The 24,275-nt window shown below is 43.7% G+C and overlaps 1 protein-coding gene across 3 annotated transcripts in view; it reads right to left on the bottom strand.

The window, feature by feature from the left end:
- Positions 1-24,275, bottom strand: part of RNF144B (ring finger protein 144B) — a 174,353-nt gene that overhangs the window by 118,029 nt on the left and 32,049 nt on the right. Inside the window, exon 2 of one of the 3 annotated variants that reach the window (XM_032425016.1) lies at positions 21,927-22,008. The exons of 1 other annotated variant lie outside the window; for it this stretch is intronic. The gene's annotated coding sequence lies outside the window, so the exon portion shown is untranslated. Of the gene's footprint in view, positions 1-21,926; positions 22,188-24,275 lie in introns of those variants that run through there. One more of the 3 variants, XM_032425018.1, reaches the window with a different exon arrangement.

Genomic DNA, 24,275 nt, shown 5'->3' with positions numbered 1-24,275 from the left:
ATGATGGGGCTCGTGTGGGCACCACCTATTTGCAGCTCCAGAGACTCTTCTTATCTACCTTTCCACTAATTAAATTTAATTAATTTAAATTTAAATTAACTAATTAAAATTAACTAATTTAATCTTTCCACGCTTAATCTCCTCCTCCTACCTCTGGTGGGAGAAACAGATTCTTGATAGATACATACAAATAAAATGCCTGCAATAACTTTATGAGCTGGTTCTGCAGACCGAGGAGTCATTCCCTCCAAAGGAACCTGCTACATCTCTGCACTGACCTGGTGTGTACAACTTCTCCAAGTTAGTTCTCTGAAGAAATGGTTATTTCTCTTAGTCTTCATGAGAAAGGGGGGACCCTGCATTTACGCTGTGGCGGCAGTAGAAAAGATTCTTGTTCCTATGCTATTTATGGAACCACAGGGGAGTGCCAAGCCTGGGTGAGGCCCTGGGGATGCAGTGGTGAGCAAACACAGACAAGATTCCAGCCCTCCTGCCAGGTGGTCATCTGAGGAAAGCAGGGCGTCTTGTCGTTAGAACAGCTACGTGCAACATTTCATCCTGCAAACTTCTACTTTCTCCTTTTAGCCAGCTTCAGCTTCTTCTTCTAAATCCCTTGGTTTAACAGAGGCACTCCCTGCCAAACTACAAACTGCCCAAACTGGTCAACCTCATCGGACAACACTTTTCCCCGGTTTCCACGTCTGGCCTGTCACATTCGCGTGGCCACGCAGAAACCGAACAATAACGCCCATCAGTGTCCGCCAGGTCAAATCAAAGCATATTGAAACTCTAGGCCCATCAAAGGCGAGCAGGTAATGCATTTACATGAGGTATATGAAGAAACAAGTTTCGAACAAATCGGTATAGCAGGAAAGGAAGGGACGATTCAGCCACTTTCATACACACCTACTTAGGGAAAACACTGCTCGGTGGGTGGTTCTCAAAGTCCAGCATGCAAAAGAATCATCTGGAAGTCTGTTGAGAATGTAAATTCTAGGGGCGCCTTAGGTGGCTCAGTTGGCTAAGCCTCTGCTTTCGACTCAGGTCATGATCTCAGGGTCCTGGGATGAAGCCCTGCATCGGGGGAGTCCACTTCTGCCCCCCACCCTCGAGCTCTCTCTCTCTCTCAAATAAATAAATAAAATCTTTAAAAAAAATGCAAATTGCAGGGTTTCACTCCCCCACCCCCTCTCCCCCACCCACAGAGTTGAATTCAGCAGGCTGGGGCTGAGGCTTATAAATCCGCATTTTTAACCCACACCCCAAATGATCCTGAGAAATACTGACTTAAGTCTGATTCTCTGTTTTAGTGGATTTCAACCCTGGCTCATATTCAATTTCTGTGAGAGGATTAAAAAAAAAAAAAAGTCCCCATGCCTATACACCAAGACCCCAAAACAATCAAATCAGAACGCCCAGTGTCTGAGAACACGCCATCAGGGTTTTCTCAAGCTTTCTGGGTGATTAGTGTTCAGCGTTTCCAGGTGATACTATTTGCCTGGGTCGTTAGACATCAGATTCCAAGCCCCTCCCTCAAGTTTCTGATTCAGTAGGTCTGTCTGGGGCAAGGCCCTCAAGTCTGCTTGTCTAACAAGTGCCCCGGGTGATTTTCATGATAGGGTTTGAGAAATGAGTCCATCTTACTTAGCTGAGTCAGAAACCTCCGTCTCCAGCATGTCTTCTCCAATGGACCTCTTGACTGCAGTTTTTAAAGACCCCATTCCATGCATCTAGTGGCCTCGATTTTCCCAAAGAGAGAGAGATGAAACCCCACTGCTTTATACCATCTGGCTTCATTAGCCCCACTTCTATCACTAATATAGCTAATACAACTTCTATAACTAATGTAACTATATAACTAATATATAATATATAATAACTAATATATTATTAGTAATATGAAATTACCAATTTCTCCCACTTACTTAGCACTATGTACCAGGCATGTGATCTTAACAGCACCTAATATATTAACTGATTTAATCTTCATGACAACGATATGGATAGGAACTCTTCTTAGTGCTAATCTATCAGTAAGGAAACCGAGGCACAGAGGTTAAGCAAGTGGCCTAAGCTCCCAAAGTCACCTAGAGGGTGAATCTGGACCCAAACAGCAGGGGACCGAGGTCCACTCTCTCACCCATAATGTTGTAACAGTGCTCAGCAAACAAGAGTTTGAAGAGCCTCCTTGCACATTGCTTGCTGCCAGAAAAAGAACACAGAACGGATCCAATCAAGGAAGCTCATGGGGTTTTTTTTGTTTTTCATTTATTTATTTGTTTATTTGACAGAGAAACACAGAGAGGGAACACAAGCAGGAGGAGGGGGAGAGGGAGAAGCTGGTTTCCCGTGGAGCAGGAAGCCTGATGCGGGGCTCGATCCCAGGACCCTGGGATCATGACCTTAAGCAGACGCTTAACGACTGAGCCACCCAGGCGCCCCAGGGAAGCTCACGTTTATTGAATCCCTACCTTGTGTTCCAAGCGCTAGGCTAAGGGCTTTATGTATATTATTGCATCTAGTTCAAGAGTCAGATAAAATCCCTATTGTCATGGACACACTGTACCACCTCACTCAGTAGTGGGAAGAGTTAACAGTTGTAGAATATTATGCAAAAAAAAAAAAAAGGAAAAGAAAAGAAAACCCACAAAGCAGCCAAAGAACCTTTCCAAGTGGATTTGGCAGACTGGATCCTGCAGAAAGAGCCAGCCGTGTGGGTGCGTGTTGGGTGAGAGGAGGCTGAGTGGAGGGTGACCAGGGCTGGCTGTGGAAGGGTTCGTGAAGGAGGCGGAAGCGTGGGCAGCTTTGGCTCAGAGAAAGGACAGGGCTTCCTAAAGTCCTGGGAAGGGACAGGAGTTTCATTCAGACATTCTGCTTCTCAGGGCAGATCTGAACAAGTCAGGACAAACGGTGAGGTCCACCCACTTGGAGAACTGACATGACAGGACACTGCCTTTAAAGATAAGCTGATGTCTCCAACTCCTGCAGGAAACACAAGGGCAATTCCCTCTGTCCTGCCTGAGATTTCTCCCTGGGTAGCAGTACAGGACAGACAAAGGGCTACAAATCCAGAGCCTTTAACTCTGAGAACTTCAAGCATTTGGCAAGCGGCACACACTACCTGTGTCTTTAGGGGAAATAGTGGTGAGTGGCTGCTAAGCACCACCTTTTTCCTCTCTCCGGTTAGGGACATCACGTGACACCAGTCCCAAGCAACACATCTGTCCAAGTGATGTGGGGAACAAAGGCAGAAGAAAAATTACTAAATTTCCTTACTACTTACAGCCCATTGACAAGTCCTTGAAATAGGCAGAGTGACCTTCCTCTCAGGACTCAACTGCCTTGAAGCTGACACTTTGCTGAGGGCAAAAGGCAATCTTAGCCCAACCCCCAGGATCCTGTAAGTCTACTATAACATATAAAAATTCCTTTGGAAACTTCCTTTATCTCTACTCCCCAAGATACATGTTGGCAATCATCCCCCAAGCATATGACCCACCGATATACATCTGAAGGGTCTCATGACTAAGGTTTGATTAGACAGTAATAAATGACCTTTTCCCAACAACAGCTAGCCCCCTCAAGGTCCTGGAAACCTTGCTTCCAACATTCCTTAGAGACTTACGCTTTCCCCGAAACCCCTCCCAACTTGAAAGTATATAATGGGCCACTCACTCCTCATGACCCCAGTGCAGCTTTTTCTGCCCATGGGTCCTGTCCCTGTGCTTTAATAAAACCACCTTTTTGCACCAAAGACGTCTCAAGAATTCCAGTGCAATTTGCCAGGTCACAGGGGACACTGAGGTCTTGAAAGTACTGGAACTCGATGCTGAACAGCCGAACAGAAAGGGTCTAAAAGCAAGCAGAGACTCAGAGACACAGACAAGTCCCAGAGAGGCTGAAAATGGGAAGTCTAGGAGATTTCTAGAACATGAGCTCTTCAGTCTTTTCATGTGGGCTGCCGACAGCTCTGAGCCCAAAGAACGGGACCTGAAAGGTAGGCAAAATTCTGCAGGTGAATGAAGCCCACTCTTAACCAAAGTAGGGATGTAAATGCTCAATGTTTCCATGAGAGATGTGTTCCCCTTCAAGGCCAAGAACAAGTGAGTTAGGTATGAGAGAAAAGAGAAACCCAGGAGTGAGGAGAGTAGATAAGGCAACAAAGTGTAATAAAGCCTACAAGAAGGTCCAATGAGCAAAAGGAAACAATGCAATGATTTTCATTGAAGGCGATTAATAGTAAGAATAGATGAATATTTAAGATCGTTCTATACTTCATTCCTTCCTCACGGAGCTCCTACCATGATTTATCAGCAAGTTTGCAAAACAAGCATTACTAACAGGAAAAGAAAAAAAGGAAAAAAGCCTGATTGAAGCTGATTGAGGAGTTTATTATTTTTCAAACCTTCCATTATGTGTTGTATTTCCCCGGACATGTAGGGCTAAGCATATATATCAAGCAAATTAATGGTTCAAGTTTTTTGTGTGTGTAGGTGTGGGTTTCGGTTTTGGTTTTTGTTTTACCTCCCGAATCCAAGAAATAATAGCTGGCAACATTTATAATTTAACATTGTATCAAGGCAGACCACACTCACATATCCCATCTTTAATATGTTGCATCTTTAATATGTTGTAAAACCTATACCTACTGCTCCCTTTGTACATTGTAAGGCCATAATCTCCTTTCTGTGCTGTCCTGATAATAATGATTTCTCCAGTGGCAAACAATGCGATACCTGCTTGCAGTCCACTGAACCTTCAAAGCTAGCCGCACCACCAAGTGCTTAGCACGTTCTCAGACATACCAGATGAAAAACAAGCTGTTTCTAAGAATTATTTGTGCTTGCCCATGAGCAACAAACCTAGTGAATTCCTGACCCCCTCCCCCCCCACCAAAAAAAAAGGTTTCGAAAACACCGATTAGCTTAAGGAAATGACAAATTGGACAAATCCCTACGAGAGCAAATTGCACCGGGGATTTTATAGGTCTCTTTGTCTCTCACTTAACTATGACAATCGTGGGGAGCATGGGAACTTTGTCTAGTTGCCCCCCCACCTCATATTCTGCATGGAACAGAACAAAGGCTCAAAGGCTCAGTAAACACTGGTGAAAAGAATGGAAGTTGCCTAAGGTAAAAACAAAACTTATATGCATTTGTGAACCATCCTTGCCTAAAACCACACATAAAATAGGACTTTGATTAGGCCCTCAAGCACACACTTACATGTCTTTCTATGTTCACAGTCATCTGGTGTTTACACCTTATTTAGTTGAAAGGAAGACACAGAAGAGAGCCGTCTGACCTAATGACACTCATCTAGGAAACCTTGGGGCGGACTGTGCTGTTAGAATTCCCACAGAGAATCATCACGGAGCCGAAATGTACATTTCTCCGAGGAAATGGTTTGGCCTTTCTGAGACTCGTTTCTCTCATCTGTATTACAGGATTACCTTAAAAGCTTCCTATGGAAACGAAAGATGCTGATAATGGCTAATACTTATTGTGTATTTATTATTTGCTAGAACTGTACTAAATGATATAGACATAGTATTTTCTATATTTATGTTATATAAATATGTCATCTCATGGAATCCTCCCAACGACCCTAGGATTATTAATTCCATTCTACAGATGAGGACTTTTATTTTATTTTATTTTTAAAGAGTTTATTTATTCATTTGCCAGAGAGACAGAGAGAGAGAGAGCACAAGCAGGGGGAGTGGTAGGCAGAGAGAGAATCAGGCTCGCCCCCAATGCGGGACTCGATCCCAGGACTCTGACAATCATGACCTGAGCCGAAGGCAGACCCTTAATGGACTGAGCCACCCAAGCTTCCCCAGATGTGGTCATTTAGACATTTAGCTAGTTGGTCCAGGCCACACAAGTAGCAAACCCCAAAAGCAGGACTGAAATGCAAGTAATCTGGCTCCAAAGCCAGCCCCAGGCCAGTACGCCCTACGTGTGTCAGCAGGCTTAGATTGTCTCTAGGCACAGAAAAATAAAGCAGCAACATTCATTCTTGCCCCTCAGGAGAGGAACTGGGTGTCTGGGACACTAAAGGGATCCTCTGTAACTTATATACCCTGCTATGTCCCTTGAACTTTCTACTTTATGGATATAGTCCCTATTCCGAAAAATAATATACTAAAAAAAGGGTTTTTGAAAAGTGAAATAGGTATAAGGGTTGACAAAAATCAGTAATACTCTACCCCTTATGTAAAGAGTTGGGGGAGTATCATTTCCATGATTTAGCACTGAAAGCATTCTGAAATCTTATAATCACACAAAGACCCATCCCGGTGCCTGCTTAATACATGCTTAAATTTCTACTATAGTCATTACATTGGTTCTTTTTGCCTCCTGTTTTCCATTTATAAAGGTTTCTTTGTGCGAGAACAGTGTCCACCTCAGGGCCTTTGCACTTGCCATTTACCCTGCCAGGAGCCTACCTCTCCCATTTATTCAGAGGCTCCTCCCTCACCTGCCTCCTTCCGGTCCACACTTAAATATCATCTCAATCACACTCTTTAAAAAAACTGCAATCCCTTTATTTTTTTTCCCCGCACCACAAATCCCCATCTGATGATACACTTTGCTCTTACTTATTTATTTTATCCTCTGTCTCCCAACCCAGACCCTTAGCATGTCAGCTCCTTGAAGGCTGGGATTTTTGCTTCCTCAGTTCACTGCTGTTTCCCTGCTCCAGGAAAAGTGGGCCTTCATTTGAAATTGTTGAATAAATGAATTGGCCATGGCCTTAGGAATCCTCCTAAGTTGAATGTTCTGAAATTCTTTTTTCTTTTTAAAGATTGATTCATTCATTCATTCGAGAGAGAGAGAGAGCAAAAGTAGGGATGGGCAGGGGGAGAGGGAGAAGCAGACCCCCTCACTGAGCAGGGAGCCCCACGCGGGACTCGATCCCAGGACCCCAGGATCATGACCTGAGCTGAAGGCAGACGCTTCACCGACTGAGCCACCCAGGCGCCCACATTTTGAAATTCTTAATTTAAGTACGCATCATGGTTATTTTACAGGGCCAGCTTTAGCAAAGGGTGAAGTATGACCTACATAGAATTTTAAGAAAGAAAATCCAAAGTGTCATAAGTAAAAGTCTACAAATTCATTCTTTGGAAGTTTCTCTTCCAAAACCCTTTTAAACTGGAAAAGGGAGTGCGTCACTCCAAGCTTGCTGATGTCCAGCTAGTTACTTCATCATCCTACACCCAAACTTCTTAGCCTATAAAAAGTTGATAATTATAACAGTGCTTAATTTACAATCCTGTTGTGAGACTTACATTGGTTTCAGTGAGGATTAGCTTAGGTATGAGTGAAGCCCTCAGTAAACTGTTAAAATGTAATGTATGCGCTAAGTGTAAACTCTCAGACAGGGTGACATAAGTAAATGTCCCTCTCCACGTTACCACCAGGACAGTAAAAAATGAAGTGAAATTTAAGGAATAGAACAGAAAGTCAAATTTGATAGAAAGTATAAACTTAAAATGTCACTTAAACAATTAATGCCGAGTTCCCGAGCTTTGCATTTTTAAGCTTTCCAAAGCAAATTTGTAACAAAGCCTAAAGAAAATAGTGCAGCTTGGCTGCCAATAGGCAAAGGTTAAGAATTTCCAGAGAGGGGATGGGGCGCCTGGGTGGCTCAGTTGGTTGAGCGACTGCCTTCGGCTCAGGTCATGATCCTGGAGTCCCGGGATCGAGTCCCGCATCGGGCTCCCTGCTCAGCAGGGAGTCTGCTTCTCCCTCTGACCCTCCCCCCTCTCATGTGCTCTCTCTCTCAAATAAATAAATAAAAAAAAAAATCTTTAAGAATTTCCAGAGAGGGGAGAAAAGAGGGTGTGGGCGCCTGGGTGACTCAGTCGGTTGAGCATCTGATTCTTGATCTCAGCTCAGGTGCTGATCTCAGCCCAGCGTGGAGCCTACTTTAAAAAATAAATTTCCAGAGAGGGGGAAAAAAGAAATTCTTAATTAGCACATTCTATCAGAGCAAAGCACAACAACCCCAAAAAACCACCCAGAAAAACTCAATGGAAACAAGCCATTTACTGACTTCAATGAGGAGGCATCACTTGCTTGATAAAACAAAAACGAATGAAAAATCCAAATTCTCTTGCTGCCTTTTTACCCAGGTAAAAGCTTAAATGATGCCTTCCCTTGGAATATTATAAGTACATAATCTTGGGGCGCCTGCCTGGCTCAGTCGGTAGAGCATGTGACTCATGATCTCGGGGTCATGAGTTTGAGCCCCATGTTGGTCTTAGCGATTACTTAAGGAACTTCTAAAAATTGTAAAAATTAAAAAAAAAAAAAAAGAAGTACAGAATCTTCCAGAAGCCAGTCAACCTTCCTTTAAAGGGTATGGAGTGATGCCTTACAAAGCAGAGCCTGGGAGGCAGAGGTCTGAGCATCTGCAGAACTCCCTCACTTTATAGAGAAAAAACAGACACAAGCAGGTTAAATGGTTTTCTCAGCTCCCATATTCGTTCCTTAAAAATGGACACCAGAGTCTAAGTGTTTCATTTAATGTGCAAACTACTTTTTTTTTAAGAGGGGGGTGGGGAGGGCAGAGGGAGAGAGAATCTCAAGCAGACTCCGCACTGAGGAAGGAACCCAACACGGGGCTCAATATCATGACGCTGAGATCATGACCTGAGCTGAAATCAAGAGTTGGACACTCAACCAACTGAGCCCCTGCCCCAGGCGCCCCTGGAAATTACTTTCTTGAGGAATTTAGCCCAAAGAAATTAAATACATGGGATTAAAGCGTTAAATAAATAACCTGGCTCACCTTCTTAGGGTTTTTCAATCAGAAACTTCTAAAGCTTCTTGCTATTTCAATTGGGGTTTTTCATATGAGGGAAAGTAATGGCCTTTTTCTCCCTCACAACTTGAAAATCCTGAGGCTCATATTTTAACACACATTCAAGTGATGATTCTGCATCTCCCTTGGGGTAGTCACTAGACCCTGTATGTGTAAATGTAAGAGGCTCATCCAAAACAATATTTTCTTAGGTTTATTGTGACCATACATAAAACCGCCCCATCTTTAAATGGCAACTTTGATGCTTGTTCCTGCAATGATGTTTGCAGGAACATCTCTCCCTCTTTTGGAGAGATGTTCCTGCATCCAAACTGAATGCATTATCCCTTTAACCTTGAAATTATTCAGTGATCAGCATCATACGTACTGGAAGAGACGCCAATAAATTCAAAGGGAGATTATTTAAGAATAATAAAACAACCTACAGGAAGCAAATAATAAAACAAATATCCACAGTAATAATTCCCAAGTGCTTGTATACCATTTTCAATTAAGCGTTTTCCTCCTGCCTCCGAGGAAACCCAGTGCTTTGGATCAGCTCTCCAGGCAGAAACTCTCCCATGGGATGAGGCTTCAGAGAAGCCTAAAATGGCCCAAATGATCACAATGACACCTGCCAATTAAAAGAGCCTACTATGTGTTACGTAATTTACCATCCAGTATCCCACCTCATCTGAACAACAACCCTGCCAATTGGGAATTATCATCCCCATTTTTGAGATGAGAAAACAAAGTCTCAAAGAGGTCAGTCATTTGCTCCAAATCACAAAGCTAATAGATTAAGGAGCCAGGATTTATAAGGAACCCTGATCTTTCTAATGCTGAAGCCAGAATTCCTTCTCAAGAAATACCCTGTGAGTTCCTCCCCCCACCCCCACTCACCTGAAATTCACACCTTTGTTTGCTCTCCTCAAACACCTCCAGAAAATGTGTCTGTTTTATCTGAGACAGTAACACACTCTTTGGCTAATGCATTCGCTAAGATGAGCATATCTGATTAACAATTACTGCCATCCAACAGAAAGTAGGCTCTGTGGGAAGATGCCACAGGACATGGAGGTTTTGCCCGTGCCAGGGAAAAATGAAAGGATTGGGGGTCTAGCCAGCCTTCGGCAGTAGGAAGCACACCGTCATCCCATCATAGGTATCTTTTTCATATTGGAATTAACTACATGAATTACAGAGAGGCTTGGCCCAAACCCTTCTATTAAAAGAGCTCTTCTGTAAATACATTTGGGAAATTCACAAGTGCATATATCCTATGGATATGAAGAGACCCAAAGAACTTGCTGCTACTCCTTAAGAACAGCTAAGGGACATTCAGAAATTCCTGGCTGAGTGTTAACATTAAGTCTGAGGAGCTCGTTCATTTAACCACTATATTCAAGCATGTGTTATGTGCCTGTGCTCTGATATGATTCCATCTACCATGTCCCCAGACTCCGTCAGGGAAACCAGAAGTGTCTTCATCTTTGGCCTGAATAGTTCATGGGCTGTTTTGGGTCTAGCTGGGGAAGATAATGGCCTGTGACTTCAGGGTTAGAGGAAGCAGAGTCTTTAAGCCCAGGGAGGATCCAGGAGGCTGGAACAAAGTTGTTTCAGGGCTAAAAGAAGCTTCACCTCTCTTGATCAGAGCAAAGAGTCAGGTGGGTGAGAAAAGCATCTGATGTTCTTTGCTCAGAACACAGAATATTCCCTTGAGGGGGCACCTAGGTGGCTCAGTCGGTTGAGCATCTGCCTTCAGCTCAGTTTATGATCCCAGGGTCCTGGGATTGAGTCCCATGTTGGGCTCGCTCCCTGCTCAGTGGGAGTCTGCTCTCTCTCGCTCACTCTCTCTCTCAAATAAATAAATAAAATCTTCAAAAAAAAGAATATCCCTTGAGAGCTGCTTCCTGCTTTGCTTTGAAGAGAAAAAAGGTAAATGAGGTATATAAGCATGCCGGGGGAAAAAATAGATAACTTCTATGTTTGAAAGAACAGATGTTAAATATCTGTTTTCCAAAGATCCTGATTACATACGGGCTTTTCAGGACCATGTCGTTATATAGAAGCGGGATATGCTTACTTAACTAAGTACAGAGCACAGAGGAAATTATTAGCGATGGTAGAGTTTATGTGGGAAATTATCCCAGGAGCAATGACATAACCTAGAGGATTTGACCTGGGGTAAATTATCCAATACCACCCTTCTCTATATGACAAAACTATTTTTAGTTATAATTGCAAAAGGCAACATAACAGTGATGGCCAAAAAAGAAGCATAGGCAGGGACGCTTTTATTTTACTTAACTCAGTGTATGTAATTGTGCGCCCCAATAATAAAGAATAAAAAAGAAAAGGAAGATTACCATTCAAAACAGGGAGAAAAGTGGTGGACCAATGCCCCTGAATGACTTTAATGTATTTTTGGAATAAAGAGAAAAAACCTTATATCTATGTATCAGCCTATCTTTATATATGAATGATGAATATTAATTTACTATGCATAATAATATTACAGTAACCAAACAAGCTAGTTTCAATAAGAATGAAGTATCTGAAAAAGTTACAATTTAGGTTAACTACTAAATCATCATATTGATATAACATGGTGTTTTCTGGTTTCTTCCTTAGTTTTAAAACAAACAGGGATTTTAAGGGCACCTGAATGGCTCAGTCGGTTAAGCGTCTGCCTTCAGCTGAGGTCATGATCTCAGGGTCCTGGGATCAAGTCCTGCATCAGGCTCCCTGCTCAGCGGGAAATCTGCTTCTCCCTCTCCTGCTGCCCCTCTCCCCTGCTTGTGCACACACACTCTCTCTTAAATAAATAAAACAGGAATTTTATAAAATAAAATTTATTTCAAAATCAGTATTTCAAACATGTAAACTAAAATTTACACTTACAAATAAAAACTGGACCTCTTGGAGGGCCTGGGTGGCTCAGTCGATTAAGTATCCATCTCTTGATCTCAGCTCAGGTCCTGATCTCAAGGTCGTGAGTTCAAGCCCCACATTGGGCTCCACGCTGGGTGTGGTGCCTACTTAAAACAAAAAACAACCAGAAAAAACTGGGCCCCTTGCCATTTGCACTGTTCCATTGCTTCAAATCTCAAGTAATCTCTGCACACAATGTGGGGCTCGAACCCACAACCGAGAGATCAAGGGTTGGATGCTCCACTAACCGAACCAGCCAGGCACCCCTCACATTGCTTCAAAGTTTAAACGCAAATAAAAACTCCAAGTGGTCACAAAGACTGACAGAATTGAAGTAGATTTCTTCATTGGTAGTCTCACTGTGCCATCATTGCTTATTTTGAATCTATGGTGTAAATACAGAAACCTACCGTACTACAGGGTCAGAGCTGCGCCTGAAGCAAATTCAAACAATTCTGAACTTTCAGGAACTTACTTTCAGAATGAATGTGGGCAGATCGCTCACGTGGACGCCATGATGAACAGCTCTGTGGAGAGAAGCCCAACTGGTGAGGAGCTGAGGCGTCCCACCCAGTCAGTGGGGAGCCGAAGACTGAGCTGGGACCCGGTCAACCCTAGGCAAGCCTTCTACCAACTTCTACCCAACCGCAGCTGGGGCCACTCTCCTCACTACAGCCCTCATGAAAGACACTGAGCCAGAACCCTGAACCTAAGCAGCTCCAGAGCTGACCCTCAGAAACTCCTGCCATAAGAAATGTTCATTACTTAAAAAAAATAAAAGGGGGGGGGGCACCTGGGTGGCTCAGTCAGTTAAGCGTCTGCGTTCAGCTCAGGTCATGATCTCAGGGTCCTGGAATTGAGCCCCACATCGGGCTCCCTGGTCAGCGGGGAGTCTGCTTCTCCCTCTCCCTCTGCCCCTCCCCCTGCTTGTGCTTTCTCTCTCTCTCAAATAAACCAATAAAATCTTCAAAAAAATAAAAATTTTAAAAAAAAGTGAATGCGGGTAGTTCAATGTTTAAGTAGTTCTCCAAATTAACTGCCACATAGAAACAATGTTTATCAAATAATAAGTAATACAAATGTGCTAAGTTTACATAAATATTATCAACATGGAATGGTAACCACAGTAATTGTTTAGAACTTGGGCCAACAAAAAGAGTATTTTCAGGGAAGTGTATTTTATCACTGGCATTTGTTTAGATTTGTCACTGCATCGTGATATTAAAAGCAGACAAGAAAAAAAAAAACCAGACCAACTTTTAGTCAGTTTTATTATTGTTTTATAATTATACATGAGTCACCTGGGTGGCTCAGTTGGTGAAGTGGCCAACTCTTGATTTGGCTCAGGTCATGATCTCATGGTCCTGGGATCGAGCCCCACATCAGGCTCCCTGCTCAGCAGGGAGTCTGCTTCTCCCTCTGCCACTCCCCCCTGCTCATACTCTCTCTCTCAAATAAATAAATAAAATCTTAAAAAAAAAAAAAGAATTACAACAGGTAGAAAAACATATATTTAAACAGTGCCTCCTGGGGCGCCCGGGTGGCTCAGTCAGTTAAGTGAAGGACTCTTGGTTTCAGCTCAGGTCATGATCCCAGGGTCATGAGATCGAGTCCACATCAGGCTCCGCACTCAGCGGGGAGTCTGCTGGAGATTCTCTCCCTCTGCTCCTCCTAACCCTCAAGTGAACTCATGCTCTTGCTCTCTCTCTCTCTAAAATAAATAAATAAATTTTAATAATAATAATAATAATGCCTCCCTCTCAAGAACACCAAAATACTTCAAAGGAATCTGCACTTCAACCACAGATGTGGCAACCATATAAAATGGCTCAAACATAGGTATCTTTCATATTTTTGACTTGCCACTGTACATGCAATGACTTATTCCCATTTTCTTGAAAAAGATACTGCAGACACAAAAGTAAACCCATGCCTCAGCAGAGGCTACAAATAAAGACACACCGCTACTGGCAAGTTGAAAACAAGTATTCGATCCATTTGGACAGCCTCACCAGCTCTCTCTCTCTGTCAAATAAACAAATAAAAAATTTAAAAAAAAAAGATTTTATTTATTTATGTGTGAGAGAGAGAGAGCAAGAGAGAGAACATGAGCGGGGTCGGGGGAGGGAGAAGCAGGCTCCCCACCAAGCAAGGAGCCCAATGCAGGACTCGATCCCAGGACCCTGGGATCATGACCTGAGCTGGAGGCAGATGCTTAACCGACTGAGCCATCCAGGAACCCCAATCGGAAATCATCCATCTGATTTCAACTAGACAGTGACAAAGACATCTGTAATATCTATTTCTCTTTTTGCATACACATGAACATATTTATGAACAAGTCCACTATGAATAAAGGACCCATGTAGTGAAGACTGAAATTGTGCTGTATGCCAAAATAGCTAGGTTAGTCCTCCAACATCCCCTGAGCAGTGTGAACCCCGTAGATAGATCAAGGTTACCTGGCTAGTGGATGGCTGAGCCAGATTGTGCATGGGGTTTATCTAATGCCAAGGGTCAAGGTCTTGATCACCACCCCACACTTCCTCTCTACAGATCACCTACATGTCTAAACCAATCCCTTGCTTCTTTATGTACTAACATAATACGGTTATACTCTCCGTGTTCTCTGCTGTAGGACTACAGCTGATTCCTTCTCCTGACGACTTAAACCAGAGCCCCTCCTTCCATACGGCAAATGCCCGAGTCCTAAGGGGAAGTGGAAAGGAGTCTGGTTCGCAGGACGCACAGATGTGATCTGCAGTAGCGCTTTCGTGGCTTGGGGATTCCCACTTCCAGAGGCCCCCCGCCCCTGTTTTCTAAGCAGCAAAAGGAAGAGGAACTTCCAGCTGAAAGGACTCAAGAAGGAATTTGAGATAATTGAATACTTTCACGTGCTTCCCTCACTGAAGGTTTTTCTGATGAATACAGTATGAAAACAGAGAACTAAGTGGTCCCAATGGACTGAATCCAAAGAAAATGTCTTTCCAAAGTTCAGAGTGCATCGAATATTACCAAATTTAAAAAAAAATTTTTTTTTTTGTATGAAGGGAAAATGGGGAGGAGATGAGGGAGGGGAAGAGACCATAAGAAATCAAAGAGCCAAGGAAATACTCAGATGAGAGATGGAGGATCCCACGCTCTGCCGCTCTTCCTCTGAGTTGGTTAAGACTCAGCCCTAAGGGTCCCGGCCCTGCTTGTCTTCCCCATGGAAAAAAGGAAATCCTATGTGGTGATCCACTTCATTTCTCTCATCATCAGAAACAGCCCCTAAACAACAAAGTCTGGGATCTGTGAATGTGGCACAACTTCCTTGCTTTTTAAGGAAATTATATCAAATTGTGGTTGGAGGAAAAAAAAAATGGCTAGGCATTCTTTTAAAAGTTCAGCACAGTCTAAATTATGGGTTTGGACGCACAAGAATTTAATCTGATTTTAAACTGAATTGGTTGAAGCTGCTGCAAGGATGAACTATATAATTAGAGCAATCCACCCAGTTAATAGAGCTACACTGGAGGAATAGAGTTAAGGACAGAGACCAGAAGGCTTTTTTTCTGCTTTCTCCACTAAAGTCATTTTTCTCTTTGGTAACAGGAAAAGGCAACATAAATACTCTATCACATCCTTAATGTGCAAACCTGACATTAGCTTTAAAATTGTATTTCTGTCAAAATGTAAATGTTATCAGTTATTACAAAATAAATTTATCCTTTTTATGGGGGAAGGGAACTTGTTCCTTAAAGCATTACTAAATGAATTTATTTACATTTAACACAGGTTTCACACACATCAGTCAATCTATCACACTCACAATGCATGTAACAGGAAAGAATTCTTTTTTTTAAAGATTTTATTTATTTGAGAGAGAGAGCGTGCGCACCAGAGCGGGGTGAGGGGCAGAGGGAGAAGCAGACTCCCCACTGATCAGGGAACCATCGTCCCAGGACCCCGAGATCATGACCTGAGCCGAAGGCAGACACTAAACCAACTGAGCCACACAGGCGCCCCCTAAAAGGAATGATTCTTAAGTGAGCGTTAAGAATTCCTTCCTGTTAGGGGGCGCCTGGGTGCCTCAGTTGGTTAAGCATCTGCCTTCGGCTCAGGTCATGATCCCAGGGTCTTGGGATCGAGCCCTGCATGAGGCTCCCTGCTCAGCAGGGAGTCTGCTTCTCCCTCTTCCCCTGCCCCTCCCCCTGGCTTCTGCTCTCTCTCTCTCTCAAATAAATAAATCTTAAAAAAAAAAAAAAAGGAATCATTCATTTTGAAATGTCTTGACCTTTTCAAATAATCTTTAAGCAATTGATGATGTCTTCTTTATGAAACATTTTTAAAAGCCCTGCTTAATTGAATTACTATTCCCACTTAATTTTTAGGACTGAAAAGTATCTCAAAGTTTATTAAAAAGCGAGGTGGAGGATGCAGAAATCACATTTACACAAGACGAAAGAGTCTTTATTATGTCATACCAGCAGAAATTGGACATACCTGAGCGAGTTTTAGAAACAAGGAAAGTCATGATGCCCGTGAGTTTGAATTTAAACTTAGAATGTCTCTCCAGTGCTCAAGCTAACCTCAAGATAACGCAAGTATCACTGTTTCAAAATACGGAAGAGAACGTATATTTTTCAAAGTGATTTGTTTTAATGTGTTCATCAAAATCGAAACACAAAAAAAACAATGCCAGTGATTGCAGTAGATGGTGAATATGACTTCAGGGGACAACTAACCGGTTAAACAAGAAACCAGTTTTCAGTTAGTGAAAGGATTGATCTAGTGATGCATATTCAATCACTCCAGGAAGATTCCATCAGTACATTAAAGATTAAAGTACTACTCAAAGAACACAGGTCCTGTAAAGCTTTGACAATAAATATTAACTTATTCCTCATACAAATTACAGGTGAGAGCAGGGTGTTCATGATACCAACAGCAACACTCCTGCTCAAAAATTAACAGGGCGCCTGGGTGGCTCAGTCAGTTAAGCATCTGCCTTCGGCTCAGGGTCCTGGGATCGAGCCCTGGGTCGGGCTCCCTGCTCAGCTTGAAGTCTGTGTCTCCCTCTCCCTCTGCTGCTCCCCCCGCCCCCTGCTTGTGTGCTCGCTCTCTCTCTGTCAAATAAATAAATAAAATCTTAAAAAAAAAAAATTAACAGGGAACATTGTTCCTACCGGGTTAAAAGAATGAAAAGAGCTTAAGAAGGGAATTTCCAAGTGCATATAAAACGTGGTAAGGAACTAGAAGTTGGGACATGGAAAAATTGAAAGTAGTGAAGGTAACTCACTTACCAGGAAATGATATAAAAATAATCAACTCATTCAATAAAAACATAATGCAGAATGAGGTCAGTGACACACACCTAGATCATCCTGCCTGTCTCCCCACTTCACACATCCTTCAGTCAATGCTGGCTACCTTTTCACCTACCAATCCAGTGTTAAAAAGCTAAGAAAAAACAACACGGAGGTGACAGGAGCCCGCTGCCCTCCTCGGAGAGTAGCCAAGTATGTAATCTCCGATGGGAGCCTTTTCAAAGTCACGGCCATAGACATTTAGAAGTGGCAGTGAGCATGAGTCCAGCTGAATAGAACGTCGAGGGCCCCCCAAAGCCTTCTGTTCTGCACTGCCTGTGCCCGAGTCAGCCCTGGAAACTTCTTCCCATGCCTCCATCACCCGAGAATCCGCAGAGGAGGGCGGGAAGCTGCAAAATCCAGCTCTCCCCATTCCCTTTCAAGACTCCAGGTGGCCCAGGGACCTTTGCTGCGGTACGTGGCAGCTACTGAGTGGGCGAGGGCGGTGCCCCATCCGGTCCTGGTTAAGACTGGCAAGAGCAACCCAGCTCCTCCCAATCCCAGGTTCCTCTTCTCTCCCTCCTTCCCTCCAGGGGCCCAGGGCTCAGAAAGCTGTCCTCCACACGTCCACAAGCTCCAAAACTTCAGCCTCACTCTTCTCTCCACCAATTCCGATCTGCTGAGCGCCCGTGGGTGAGGCTACTTTGCATTCGCTCTCCCCCACCTCGACTCCCAGCTCTCTCTCAAGGTCAAATCCAACCTGCTCGTCTCTGGCTTCCAGGAAGTAAAGAGAAGGAATTTGGGGAGAGGTTGGGGTGCGGCTTGTTTGTGTCCCTGATGCCGGATCAATCACACACACCACTTGCTGGTCTTAGGAAACAGCAAGGAAGCACCGGGGGAGGACTTGGAACTTCCCAAAGGGCAGGAGGAACCGCACCTTTGCTCTGCTTTCTCCCACCACTGCCCAAGGGGGCCAAGCTCAGACCCCCTCGGTCCACCTCCTCTCCAGTCTTCTATTTTCAACAAAGAAATGTGATTCACACACAGCCTGCGACACCAATGAATCTTGAGCACATTGTGCTAAGTCAAAGAGGCCAGTTACAAAAGGACAAATATCATATGGTTCCACTTCTAGGAGGTACCTAGAACATGCAAATTCATGAGACAGAAAGTAGAACAGAAGTTTCTACTAGGGGCTGGGAGCAGTGAGGAGGGGATGGGGAGTTTCTTTGGGGGATGATTTTTTTTTTTTAAGATTTCTTATTTACTCATTTTTTTAAAAAGATTTTATGTATTTGAGAGAGAGGGAGAGCATGAGCGAGGTGAAGGGCAGAAGGAGAAGCAGACTCTCCTCTGAGCAGGGAGCCCAATGTGGGACTCGACCCCACCCGAGCCGAAGGCAGACGCTTAACTGACTGAGCCACCCAGGCGCCCCGGGGATGACTTAAAAGTTCTAGAAATAGATAGGGATATTGCACAACAGTGTAAATGTACTTAATGCCATCAAATTGTACACTTAAAAATCGTTGATTTGATGTTATGTATATTTAACCACAATAAAAAAATTACAACCAAAAAATGAAAAAAGATTAGCAAAGGGAGACAACCTCATACATCCCTTCCCCACTGCCTACCTCACCCATCCCTCACTGAAACCAGTCTTCGCCCATCTTTCTTCTCTGGGTCCACTAGCAGTGGACACATTTGTCGACCCAAAGAGGTCTGGCTCCAGAGCGACACGTGGAAGGACACAAAGAGGCTCTTGCTATCAGGATGGAGCTGTGGACAGAGTTCAAGCAATGTTTCCTCCTGGTATTGGAGTGGACCCTGTTCTTATTCCCCATGCTCCTCAATTCCAACCCTGAGCCAAACTCCCCAGGGCTAAATTAGTGGGTGGCCTGGAACCCACATTCTCGTTTTCAGGTAAGCCTTGATGGGACCCAGGAGAACCCATCCTCAGCCCTGAGTGGACTGCACTGGACTTGGGAGCTGGGGTTGGGACTCCTGGAATAACTGGACCAGGGGCTGGGAAAAAAAATAGGAAGTGTTCCCTTTTTCTTCCTTCTTTACATGTGCTTATTATCTTTGCAACACGATATTTACTCGTTCATGAGATATTACTCACTAATTACTATGCCATGTAACTGTCATACAGCATAATGGTTAAGCACATACGTCCAAAGACAAGCTTCTATGCTTTAAACATGTGGCCCTGGGCAGTCTCCTCAACTTCTAGAGCCTCCCTTTCCCTATCCATACAGTGGAGATAATCATCATGCCTCTCTCATAGCATCATGGTGACAGTTAAACGTGCCACACCTCAGAGATTTAGGAAAAATACCTAGCACGTATCGAGCACTCAAAGCAAGTCATTGTTCTTCTGAACTGAATCAGTTTATCACCCTCAATTTTCATTGCTCATTGCCAATGTGTGACAATATTTATTCCCAGCGTTAAACACGTTTATCCCACGAAAGTAGAGGAACAGGATGCAAGAAGATGACTTTACTTTGTATAATTTTCTCTACAGTGTTTCCATCGCTGGTACTATAGTGGCCAGAACTCCAGTCAGCCATCTTGGCAGATCCCGTCCAACTGAACTTGCCCACTTCTTTAGAATTCTCAAGAAAGGTACTTAAAAAAAAAAAAAAAAAAATGTAGGATCCAAAACGGTGAACAGAGGTGAGTGGAGATGAGTGGCACAGAGGAAGTGTTTTATGGCAATGTTTGAAACTGTGGCCCAGCTATTCCTGTCCCCACTCCCTTACACTTCCAGTTACAAGAGCTCCAAAATTCCCTTTTTCGAATACAGTTGGAGTGGAGTTTCGGGCGCTCGCAACAGAGTCTTGATGGACAATCTCAAAAATGATCTTATTAAAAATGATAGTGGAGGGACATCTGGGTGGCACAGTCGGTCAAGGCATCCAACTTTTAGTTTTAGCTCAGGTCGATCCTGGGGTCATGAGATCGAGCCCTACATTGGGCTCCACGCTCAGTGCGGAGTCTGTTTGGGACTCTCTCTCCCTCCCCCTCTGCCCCTCCTGCCTGCACTCCCACTCACTCTCTCTAAAATAAATAAATCTTAAAAAAAAATGATAGTGGAAATATGCATATCCATTTGATTTCTCTCTTCCCCTGGTGTTATTTCTGACCTATTTTTGATGAAGAGTAACAAAGTTAATTTTTGGATAAATGCCAAGGGAATGGTTGCACTCCTTCAGTAAATGAGGATTCTCTAAGGAACAGCGGAAATGGGTTTAGAAAGCACATCTTGAACCGAAGCCAGTGTGTTCATCAGACTATGAAGTGTTAGAAGAACCAAGAGCTTCGTCTCTTACAGGCATTTCAATCTGTATCCTCCCCTCGGCCCCCCTGCACAAAGGATGAGGCTCAGGCTCCCTCCATCCACATGGAGGAAAGACTGCTGTCCACCCGGGGAGCCCGTCTTCCCTTGGAAGACATCAGGTACTACCTCTTTAGTGATGTCTTCTCCCGCCCACAGTCCAAACTCCTGGGGTTCCCAGGCATCCTCTTAGCATTTTCTTTTCTTTTTTTTTTTTTAAGATTTTTATTTATGTATTTATTTGTCAGAAAGAGAGAGAGCATACAACAGGGGAAGCAGCAGGCAGAGGGAGAAGCAGGCTCCCTGCTGAGCGAGGAGCCCGATGCTGGGCTCGATCCCAGGATCCTGGGATCATGACCTGAGCCGAAGGCAGACGCTTAACGACTGAGCCACCCAGGCGCCCCAGCATTTTGGATTTTCATCATGGTTTATTTCTATGTCTGTTTTACCCACTAGTCCTTAAAGTGCCTGAGGGAAGAAACTTCCACATTCATTTCCCGCCTCACAGCACCTGGCACAGACCAGGTGCTCAAGAGAGGGCTGATGAATGGATGGATTGAGTCTTCCTGACGCCGACCTCCTTAGGCTTCCCCTGGAGGCCACCTTGCAGCCTCCACCTTCCTGCCCAAGTTCCATGGAGTGAGAGCTTCCCGGCCCTGCCTTATACCCTGCCCTCTGGCTCAGCCTCTGTGTGCTTTCCTCCACCACTCTGCTTTGGCTCCCAAAGCTCAGTGCAGGCATGATGAGTCATGAAGAAATTGTCCAGCGATGCAAGTTCCCATTGGGATCTCCTTAATTTTGATTTCACGATCACAGATGGGAACTATGAAATGCAGAGAAACTTTTAAGATCTAAAATGAGTTATCATCCAGGAGTTACTAATTGTAAATGACTGTACCCTTGAAGCATGAGCCCAAGAGACACATCAACACCTGCACAAACACACACACACACGCAAAAGATTACTGACAATTGTACAAATTTAGAAACATATTAAGGATCATTTTTTTTTTATGTCTGTAAGACCGGACTGGTACAACTCCACCCACCAAATTATTTTCCTTCCAACAGAGACGAATGTTGCTAACATCTCATTTTTCCATGTAATGAGTACACCATTCAACAACATGTTTATTTTAGAAGTACGACTCAGTCAAGAGCGTCAGGGTTCTATAGAAGTTAAAGAAAAAAACAAACTGTGTAACAATATTGAATCAAACTCCAGATCACTAAACAGTCTGACTCCAATTACATGAGGGGCAGGTGACACTCATATCTGCCTAATGTTTATCTCCCGTGTGTTCATAGCATCAGAAATGGACAAATTAGACTTAATTTAAAATCTCAAGTAATTTTGACCTCTCACTTTTTATTTAGGCTGAAGCCCAGCAGAAAAGTCCATGAAATAGAAACATTTGACCACCATTTTTGTCTCAAGGGAAGTTTGAGGTTGGGCAGCAGCTTTGAGTATTTTCTAGCTGTTTCTAATGGAAAACAAGCCATTATAAAGAACTTGATTAGGAGCCCCAAATGAGAGAGCCACCTACCTCCTGCTTTCTCCTGAATCAATTCTTCACAGTGTCACTCAATTTCAGGATTTGAGTTGAAGGTAATTTCTAGCCATGACACCTATATGCAAACACAAATTTAAGACTGATCAAAGCACGTGTAAAACTAGAGAATTCCAGACTTGAAAAAGACTTAGGAGTTTAGTTCAAGCCCCTCACTTTACTAAGAAACAGACCCAGAAAGATTAGAGGATCTGCCCAAAGTCACAGACATGGGGACAGACCCACAGGCTCCAGACCCGAGGTCAGGCCAAATGTTTTCTATTCTCACTGCTTCCCCGAAGACCAGAGAATCTGCCTTAAAAATCCACCCTCACTTATCAACACTTATGGTAAGAACAATGGGTGCACGTATATCTCAGATAATAGCACTCTGTTCATCTGTGAAGGACAACACTGTATTTGTTTTAATTAGCTACATAGCACATCCTTCCCTGCCCTGCCCCAAGAAAAAACAAAATCTCAATTAGGGAGGGCAAATAGCCAGCCTAACTTTAACCTTAAGACATCCTGAAGATTTTTTTTTAAAGAACATTCTGGGGAAAACAAAACGAAACAAAACAAAACAACATTTTGAAGTAAAACAAAAACAGGATAATCACAATCTCCAGCATCCGGGGATGGGAGAAAACACACCATAACATTTGTAGTAAGTTTGTTCATGTTTTTGGAATATCAAAACGTCCTGCTATGGACTTACCTAAATTTGACCATCATTCACTATTGAAATATATAACCTCAATGTGGAGCAGTATGTGCTTCCTTGTGGAAATTAAAGCAGGATTCTTAATTAGTCTAAAGTGCCCTCTAGTGTTCTTATGTGAAAACTTCTTTTAGGATGAGGTGCCATCCTACCTAATAATGGCTAGAGTCCCTTTGCCTGGGACAGTCCTGGTTTAGGGCCTATTGTCCCACCAATATCTGCTGGATATTTTTACTTTAATGGAGAATTACTACTCTATCGGTCTAATATCTGCTGGATATTTTCACTATAATAGAGAAATACTACTAATAGTCACATTAAAAGAAGCTGGAATTGGCTGAGTAGCCCTCAACTTTGCATCTCCAAGCTTCCCCAGGGTCTTGTCCAGTCCAGGACTGTGTGAGGTGCATGATCATTGCTATGAATGAACGTTTGTGTCCTCCCAAAAGTCCTATGTTGAAGCCTGAATCCTGAGCGTGATGGTATTTGGAGGTGGAGCTTTGGGGAGGGAATTAGGTTTAGATGAGGTCATGAGAGTAGAGCCCTCATGATGGGACTAGTGTCAGAGTGTGCTCATTCTCTTTCTGTCCCTCTCCTTTTCTTCTCTCTCCCTCTTCTTGCCTGCACACATTGAGAAAAGGCCATGTGAGGATATAACAAGAGGACGGCCATCTGCAAACCAGGAAGGGGGATCTCACCAGACACGCGATCTGCCAGCACCTTGATCTTGCACTTCCCAGCCTTCAGAACTGTGACAAGTAAGTTTTTATTGTTTCAGCCACCAGGTCTACGATACTGTGTTAGGGCAGCCTGAGCTGCCTGAGGCGAGCAGTGAATAGAGAGGTCACTCTAACACGTGGTTAAATCTGAAGGATGACCAGCAACGACCCAGCTCCATTTTCCCCAATCTTTCCCAAACACGATGGAACTAAGGCTTCCTTTTCAGAACTGAGGGCATTCGCTTACGAAAGAAAATGCACTCCAAGTGGAGCCTCTGGGGACAGCTAACAACCCGTCCAGCCTCTTGGCCATGGCGAGAGAACCGAGAACTGCCCTTTGTGTGCTCTTTGGATCTGTCAGCTGGGAGTGCCAAGCCCAGAGAGCTCTGCAAGATGCATGATGCAAGAGGCCCAGCCGGCGGGGACAGGGTGACAGGGTGACAGGGAAATCGCGGGTCAGGGACGTGTGAGATACTTGCAGGGCACAGACTCCAATCTGGACACTCCTGCCATAATGATTTGGTCCTTTCTTAGATGATGCATATCTACAACTAAATATGTTATTGTTCCGTGATGCTTTTTTTTTTCTTTTGCAATAAGCTCTTTCAGCAGCAATAAGCTCGAAAGGGAAGCTTCTGCTTAGTAAAATATTACGTGCTGAATTTCTACTTCTCAAGTCAGTTAATGATGAATGTGAAATTGCACCAAATGTCATCATTTGCCCCCCCCAACACACACTGCCGTGGGGACAGAGTGCAATCAATAACTGGGTGAAAACCCAAAAGCATGACTCTGCCAAAGAAGCATTATAATGGACATCAAAAGTCACCAGCTATCTAGGGGCGCCTGGGTGGCTCAGTCAAGTTAAGCGACTGACGCTTGATTTCGGCTCAGGTCATGATCTCA

The sequence above is a fragment of the Phoca vitulina genome, unplaced genomic scaffold (assembly GCF_004348235.1).
Source record: "Phoca vitulina isolate PV1807 unplaced genomic scaffold, GSC_HSeal_1.0 scaffold31, whole genome shotgun sequence".
Classification (NCBI taxonomy): domain Eukaryota; kingdom Metazoa; phylum Chordata; class Mammalia; order Carnivora; family Phocidae; genus Phoca; species Phoca vitulina.
The sequence above is the reverse complement of the archived record's forward strand: the minus strand, read 5'-3'. Positions and strand labels throughout refer to the sequence as shown.